Source organism: Natrix helvetica (genome assembly GCF_964273705.1).
Source record: "Natrix helvetica genome assembly, chromosome: 2".
NCBI classification, from domain to species: domain Eukaryota; kingdom Metazoa; phylum Chordata; class Lepidosauria; order Squamata; family Natricidae; genus Natrix; species Natrix helvetica.
Window position 1 is genome coordinate 17,449,577 of NC_138552.1, and position 8,976 is coordinate 17,458,552.

Here is an 8,976-nt window from a genome sequence, read left to right on the forward strand (position 1 = left end):
CTGTAGTTAATGTTGAGGATTGTTTCAAAAAAGCAAGTTGTGCAAAACATACGTTGTTTTCTCACATGGGAATGTTGCCAATAACAATTGGGCCTTTTCTTATTACTGTGGTCTTTTGAAAGGTAGCGATTTTATTATATTTTAAATCAATGCAGTTAAACATTCAATTAGCGCAAGTAAGAATACAAGCAATCCAAAGAACATTGATAAAGAAGAAAATGCATTTTATATAAACTGTTAAGTATTTTATATACCTAAAAAGTGAAGCCGTGCTAAGAGAGACTAAAAAAGAAGGGAAAACAATAAAATTAGAAAAAGTGAGGGAGAAACCCTAAAAATCATGAAACACTTGTGTACTTTTAACACTAAAATAATGTTTTGTACAAATAATTACAAAGCAGTTGTTAAACAATGAGTAAAATGTGGACTAAGAGAATTGGGTTGGAATTGCATTTTACAAGGAGGGAGGCTTGAGTGGAAAATAATGTGTTTTCTTAGATGAGATGCAAATATTATATTGCAGTTAAATTTAAATTTGCTATGGCAAATCTGGACATCATACTAAAAAGCAGAGACATCACCCTACCAACAAAATAGCCAAATGGTTTTCCCAGTTGCAATGTATGGCTGTGAAAGTTGGACCATAAGAAAGGTTGAGCACCAAAGAATTGAGGCCTTTGAACTATGGTGCTGGAGAAAACTCCTGCGAGACTGCAAGGCGAGCAAACTGGTCAATCCTAGAGGAGATCAACCATGACTGCTCTTTAGAAGGCCAGATTCTGAAGATGAAACTCAAATACTTTGGCCACCTAATGAGAAGGAAGGACTCACTGGAGAAGAGCCTAAAGCTGGGAAAGATTGAGGTCAAAAGAAGAAGGGGATGACAGAGAATGAAGTGGCTGGATGGAGTCACCGAAGCAGTAGGTGTGATCTTAAATGGACTCCAGAGGATGGTAGGGGACAGGAAGACCTGGAGGAACGTTGTCTGTGGGGTTGCGATGGGTCGAACATGACTTCGCGACTAACATCAACAAATATCAGAGGGCTTCTGAGCAACATGGTTAATAGTCGATGATGTTGCCAGAATATGCAAAGTTGAAAATATCTCAGATTTGAATGAGATAGACTATAGAATTTTAAATAATATTTGCAACCAAAATAACTAAGAAATTTATTTTAAAAAATTGGGGAGGGAATTTCCTTACACTGCCTGTTATGAAAATATTGTGGTATAACCTCAATAATGTGGTAATAACACATTATTACCTCGTAGTATTTTCTGCGGTAGTTAGCTTAATTTCATGATCTGTGAAAAAGACACAGTTACTTTAAAGGGCTGCAGACAAATGCTGTTTGTGCACCTACTTCTGAAACTGAGTGATAAGCATTCTACAGCCCTATTAAATGTAAATAAATGCCTGTATATATGGAAAGCAGAATTTTACAACAGAAAGAAAAAACAAAGGAAGCAACTGTATTGCAGAAATTCAAAAATTGCCAAGTTTTCAACAATTCTCCCATTTTATGCAATAATATGTAGGTAAATTGTTTAATTTTTTTTTCAAAACAAACATTCCATTAGCTTAATTCTGCATGTTGCACAAGATCACTCTTCCTAACAGGAAACGGCTTGATGGGTATGCAGATTTCATTCCTTCCAGTAGGCAAAGAAGCCAGGCATTTCTCTCCCCATTCAGAATCTTAAATCCTTCCTTGCTTTGGTGATTTCAGCTAACATCATTTGCACACTTTCAAAAATAGCCTTATAGCCAGAAGGGCTAGGGAGGAACAAGCATTTGAAAAAGTCAAGATCAAATGGAAGATGACTGATGCATTGGATGGCATCACAATCATTTTTCCTGTTTCCCTGGGACAACAATGCTTTCTCCCCAGTTTCAGGAATTAGTATATGGACTTACAAGTCCTTGTGGTCTATATCTGTCTTCCCCAATGTGGTGCTCTCTAAAGGCCACATAGGCCGGACATTCTGGGGGTCAAAGATCCATATCTGGGTCATTTTTATGGTTAAGGACACAAAAACAAGGTAAATCTAATAGAATAACAGAGTTGGAAGGGACCTTGTAGGTCATCTGATCCCCTGTTCAAGCAGGAGACCCTATACCATTTAACACAAGTGGTTGTCATTATTGGAACACTTATCATGTCTCCCCTAATCCTTCTTTTCATTAAACTAGACTTACTATACCCAATTCCTGCAACTGTTCTTCATGTGTCTTAGCCTCCAGTCCCCTAATCATCTTTATTGCTCTTCTCTGCAGACTTTCTTACAGAATTGGGTAGACATTTTGTATCTTGCAAGAGAGTACATTTGTCTATTCCCTGTGTGTGAGAACATGTGAGGAAATTGTTGTACGTGACTGCTGGCTGGTACCTAAGGTTTAGGCTTCATCAATCTCTAGTATCAATTATAGGCAGGTTGTTTTACAGGCAAAGGAACACCTCCGTGTTAAAAATCGGAAGGACCTGTAGCACCTTTCCTGGCAAACATATTTTATTAAGAGGCAGATGCAATTCAATGTCCTCGCATTTCAAGCAATCTTTGAAGTATTATGTTCCTCTTTAGAGGAATTGACAGTATCATAGTCGGTTCAGCTGAAAAGAAGCTAGATGTACACAGAGCCAATAAATTTGTATGCATCTGACTCACTCTCCCACTGCTTCTCATTTGATATTTATTATCAGACTGATTAAATTGCTTGCTGAAAGGACCTGCCATTTCTCTACATGCCAATATTCCACAGAAAGGACCCACGGGCATTCAGCTCCAAGCTGAACAATACTTAATGTCCTTTTTGCATTTTGAATACAATGGGCCATCATTTCCCCATATGCCGGTGTCATTTATGGGATCCTGACAGACAGGGCTGTCTTCCCATCGTATTTCCAATTTTGCCCGTGTGGCGGAAGAATTTTAGAGGGATAGCTTGATTAATCAGAGAAGAATTATTGCTGTTGTGGGACAGAAGTCCTATCAGTTCAGTCTTCCCCAACCTGATGCTTTCCAGAACTCATAGAAGCCTTAATTAATATGGCCATTGCCTGAAAAATCTGAATTATAGCTCAGTGCATGGAGAGGTTGTGATAGTTGATACACTCCATTAAGGTGTGACTGAAACTGGAGAATTGTTCCAGGAAAAGCTCTAAGCAAGGCTGGAGGCAACATCCTTCAACAGCCAACATCTTGCAGTGGTGCAGTAGTTAGAATGCAGAACTGCAGGCAGAGGTGGGTTCGTACCGGTTCATCCTAGTTCAGCCAAGTAGGTAGTAACTCGGCCAGCCATGCGCCCAAACCAGTTTTATTGGCGCCATCTTGTTTTTTGCTTCTGTGCATAAGCACCCGAAGTGCGTCCCTGAGCGAATCGGTAGTAACAGAAGCAGGAACCCACCCCTGACTGCAGATTACTTCTGCTGATCACTGGCTGCCTGCAGTTTGGTAGATCAAATCCCACCAGGCTCAAGGTTGACTCAGCTTTCCATCCTTCCGAGGTGGGTAAAATGAGGAGCCCGATTGTTGGGAGCAATAGGCTGACTCTAAAACCGCTTAGAGAGGACTGTAAAGCACTGTAAAGTAGTACATAAGTCTAAGTGCTATTGCTTTCCTTTTATCATTATTTGCTCTCCAAGTAAAGGCCGACCTCAACTTACAACTGTTCATTTACTGATTATTTAAGATTACAAGGGCACTGAAAAAAGTCACTTATGAACAGTCCTCACATTTACAAGTGTTGCAGCAGTCCCACAGTCACGTGGCCAAAATTTGGGCACTTGACATAATATTTATGAAAGTTGCAGGTCCTGGGTTCCACCCCGTGACCTTCTCAGGCTGGCTTCTGACAAGCAAAGTTAATGAGGGAAGCCAGATGACTTACCGACTGCATGTTTCACTTAACAGCTGCTGTGATTCATTTAACAACCCTGCTGGGGGGAAAAGGTCATAAAATCAAGTTCAAGTTTGTTTGACTTGCCTTGCGTAGCAATGGAAATTCTGGCCTCGCTTGTTATTGTAAGTTGAGGACTACCAGTATACAAGTCCACACAGCTTAAAGTGGCCAAGATTGAGAAACACTCTATAGCATGTCTGATTGGGAGGTTTCAATAAAGTTAACAAACATTGAGAAGTCCCAAAGGTGCTTTTTCAAGAGGCAACTGGGCTTTCTGGTTTTTCTTTGAAGACGTTTCGCTTCTCACCCAAGAGAAGAGAGCTGAAGAAGCTTCTTGGATGAGAAGCGAAACATCTTCAAAGAAAAACCAGAAAGTCCAGTTGCCTCTTGAAAAAGCACCTTTGGGACAACCATGACCTGGAGGACTGAGAATCTCCATAGACAAGTATTGAGAAGCTTATTCCTCATGAGATTGTTTAATTCCCCTTTTAAAGCTCCCAACCTAACCGTTCGAAAGCATGCAAGTGCAAGTAGATAAATAGGTACCATTTTGGTGGAAAGGTAACAACCTTCTGTGCACCTTCTACATAGAGTCATGCTGGCCACATGACCACGGAAGCCTGTTGGGTCAACGCTGTCTCCGGCTAGGATACAGATATGACCACTGTCCCCTAGATTGGACACAACTGGACAGGGAAAACCTTTCCCTTTTTTAAAAAGATCCATATGGCACTCCCACTTTACACACTTGAAGACTTAATTAGCAGCAAAGTCTTAATTTCATTCAGAATCTTCACCTTTGACTGTTCTTAACTCCATGCCCTCTGTAATAGACCACACTCAACAAGGATAATGGAGCTTTTTCGTGGGTTTTGCATCATTTGTCTGAAGTAGGTTAATTTCAGCCTGGTCATTTGTGCCTTGAGTGAGAACTATGGGTTGATTTCTTCAATGATCTATTGGTTTGTTTTCTTGGTTGTCCATGGTATTCTCTGGAGTCTTCTCCAACACCAACGTTCAAAGGCATCAATACTCTTGCCTGTCCTGCTTCTTCAAAGCCCAACCTTTGCTTTCATAGAGCATCATAAGGAATACCATGGATTGCAGGATTCAGGGAATGGGATTGAATTTGATGGTGATGTCGATAAAGATAAAAGTCATTCAGGTAAAACTGCCTGGAAATTAAGTCATAGCAACTAGACTTCTTTTCTTTTTTTGGTTTGGCTGCTTATCCAAGTAGCTTCTTCAGTTTGATGTGCTTTGAGGTCTCCGCATAATTATTTCAGAAAGTTTTTATTGAAGCACCACAAAGTGAGAGTGCAGTCCTTTGGGGATATAATCCAGGAATTGATTATATGTAGTAAGAAAAGTTCTTAATATATTCACGGGAGCTATCTCTCTTGCATGAAGGTGGGAGATGACAAAATGTTAACCTCGGCTGACAGGTGAATCTGCCTTCCTGATCAACACCGCCCTCCCTCTTTTTCCCACCACATTCAACAGGCCAACTAGCTTTGAACAATGTCCCATTGACTGGTGTAAGCTGCCCTGGAGTCATCGATATCTAATCATGGATCAAGAACCTGGCCCTGAAGTTCGGAGGGTCCTAATCTTCTTTTTGCAGCCCATGAGATTCAAATATATTGTAAAGCTTAAAATTGGTGGCATGGGCTCCTGCCATTTTGAGGCAAGAAATAACTGTTGTGTAAACAGTGACCTTAACACAAAACATTCCAAATGTTAATTATTTGAATTTCTGTCTAAAACATCTAAAAAAATATAGATTCTAACTTTACCCAGTTTAGGTCCTGCCCTGCCACTGCTGTCTTGAATCCCCCCACCAAATAAAACCCGGAGAGGAGAGGAAGGGAGGTGAGGCAGGGGTTGGATTCAGCCAGTTCGAACTGGTCCAGGCGAACTAGATATTAATTTTAATCTGGTTCACCGAACTGGTAGTTGAAAGGACTGGCTGACCCTGCCCATCTTGTCCCTCCCCTTCCAGGAGTCGCCACACAGCCCGTTTTGGATGCCAGATAAGCGCAGGGCCTGTACAGAGAATCTGGGAGGGTGAAAAACTGGCCTACTGGAAGTACTGGAAGTCAGGAAACAGGGCTGTACCTGGCCTCCAGAAACCAGGGGAGGAGGTTTTCACCCTCCCGGGGGCTCGAGAAAAACCTCCGGAGCCTGGGGAGGGCAAAAATGCCCCCCACCCATGGTGCAGGAACTAACTAGGCCAGTGATGGCGAACTGGGGGAGCGCAGGGGGGTCATGTGCGGGTGTGCTGCACCCATAATGCAACGCGTGACCCCCCCAGTGCGCATGCGAGCACAACGCGCGACCCCGCCATTTTTACATGCTTTTTTCGCCCTCCCCAGGCTCCAGAGGCTTTATAGGAGCCTGGGAAGGGCGAAAAGAGCCTCCCCCCCCCCGGAGGCCCTCCGGAGGCTTCAGGGACCGTCCGGAGGCTTCCCTGAAGCCTTCGGAATGCTTAAAAAGACCCTCCGAGCAAACCGGAAGTGACTTCCGGTTTGCTCGGAGGGTTGTTTTAAGCGCTCCGAAGGCGTCATGGAAGCCTCCGGACGGTCCCTGAAGCCTCCGGGGCACCTCCGGGGGCGCGGGGGAGGCTCTTTTCGCCCTCCCCAGGCTCCTATAAAGCCTCTGGAGCCTGGGGAGGGCGAAAAATGGCTTTTAAAAAGGTGAACTCAGCTGGCCAGCGCGTCCATGTGCGCTGGCCAGCTGACAGGGCAGCACCTCGCGTGCCCTGACAAATGGCTCCGTGTGCCACCTGTGGGACGTGTGCCATAGGTTCGCCGTCACTGAACTAGGCTGTGCCCCCATGGCCATGCCCATCCAGCAATCTGGCAGAGAACCCATTGCTGAAATTTTTCAATCTCACCCCTGAGGGGAGGGGAGGGGAGGGGAGGGAGGGAGGGAGGGAGACAGACCTCAGCACCACTGTGACTCCATCTGCTGGACAGAGAAATCCATGCCATTAATGACCATTCAACGGGAAGGAAATGACCACCATAAACTACATGTGCCTCTTTCAAATCAAGCATTAAACCCAAAAACACAATTCTGTGGGCTGGAATTATTTCTTCTTATCGATTTCGTTTTTTCACTGTCTTCCATGATACCGCAGGGTGATGTATGTTTTCCCCACACACACAATCACTCCTTGATATTACCAGCCATTACCAGCCACCACAGTTTGTAACCCGGAAAGGTGATCAGGTTCACAAAACATGTCTACAACTTCGTAATGAAGCACATTTTTTGGGCATTTCCAGCTGAAGGAATTCTGAGAGATTTTTGACAAGCTGCAGCTGAAACCTGCCTAAAGCAAAACATGTCTCCCAAAAGCTCTCCTTCTTACTCCAAATGGAAAAAAAATAAAATAAAAACTAGCTCAGAACTTTCATCCTAATTAGAATAGAATAGAGCTGGAAGGGACCTTGAAGGTCTTCTAGTCCAGCCTCCTGCTCAAGCAGGAGAACCTATACCAGTGATGGGTAACCTTTTTGTCATCGCATGCCGCCCCGCCCCCTAGTGCATGCACACGTGACCGCCCCGTGTGCACCCCCACGTGCGCATGCGACCCCATGCATGTGTATATGACCCACCCATGCTCCCCCGCCCCCGTGCATGTGCCCTTCCTCCCCCCTCACCCAGTTTTGGGCCTAGAAGGCCTCCTGCACCAACCTGGGAGCCAAAATGGGGCACGGAGGGGGGCAAAATGCAATGCAAGCACCCCATGCATGAGCCCTGCACATGCGTGCATGCATCCCCCACATGCGTCCTGCGCATGCGCAGCAGAGACCCGAAGACCAGCTAGCTGGTGGGAGGTGCGCACATATGCCTGGTGAAGCTGGGCTGGGGTGACGGCTGGCAAGCCTGCAGAGAGGGCTCTGCATGCCACCTATGGCACACATACAAACTCAAAGTGACTGTCCAGTCTCTTCTTTAAAACTTCCAGTGATGGAGAAACCACAATTTCTGGTGGCAAGCTGTTCCACAGGTTACTTGTCCTTACTGTTAGGAAGTTTCTTCTTAATTCCAGGTTGCTTCTCTCTTTGATCCTAATTGGGGACAGATCACACCAGCAGATTCACCGGCTGGTGGCTCTTCAAAGGTGAATGATAATTTTTGTTTTATATGAGGTTTTGGAGCTAAAAAGAGATTTGAATAATTTCAGATGGTTGAAATGCATTAAAACAGAACCACATTCCCTTATTCTGCCCTTTCTTCCACCTCTGGGTGTCCACAGCCCTCCAACATTGTACTGCAAACTCTGCCCCTTTTGTACCCACATGTGTGATATGTAAAAAAAGTGCTTAGTTTGCATTAAATGCTGCTTTTATCATTCTACCTAAGAGTATTCTGCAGCAGGTGGTTAAGACATTCGAGATAGTGGCCTGGTGAAAGCCCTTCAAAGTAGACTAGGAAACCAAAATCATGAAAAGTAAACTTATGAGAGAAATTATCTATTTATTTATCTATCTATTTATTTAAACTTCCATGGCCGCTCATCTCAATAAGTTACTCTATGTGGCAAATTATTATAAAATATGGTAAAAACACACATCCATCATAGTAGAAAAATTAAAGTACACACACCCCAGTCCAGAGGAATGCTGCAATCCATGTTCCAAAGTGCTTTTCAAAAAACAACAACAACAAAAAAAAACACCGAGTGGATTTTCTTAGAACTGAAGAAGCATGTTGGATGAGAAGGGAAATGGTTTCAAGGAAACAAACCAAGAAAGTCCAGTTGGAAAAGTCCTTTTTTGGAAAAGCTCCTTTGGGACAATCGCGACCTGGATGATTGAGAATCTCCACAGACGTTTAGCTGATGTTTAGGTGATACAACAAGGACACAAGAGCCTTTACACAGGACCAGGCACAGAAATGGGTCATTTTAGGATCTTACAACAGGCCAGCAGGATTGGGGCCATCCTGATCTCCGAGAGAGATGGCTCCACAGGTTGGATGACATAGCAATAGCATTTAGACTTATATGCTGCTTCACAGTGGTTTACAACTCTCTCTAAGCAGTTTATAGAGTCGGCATATT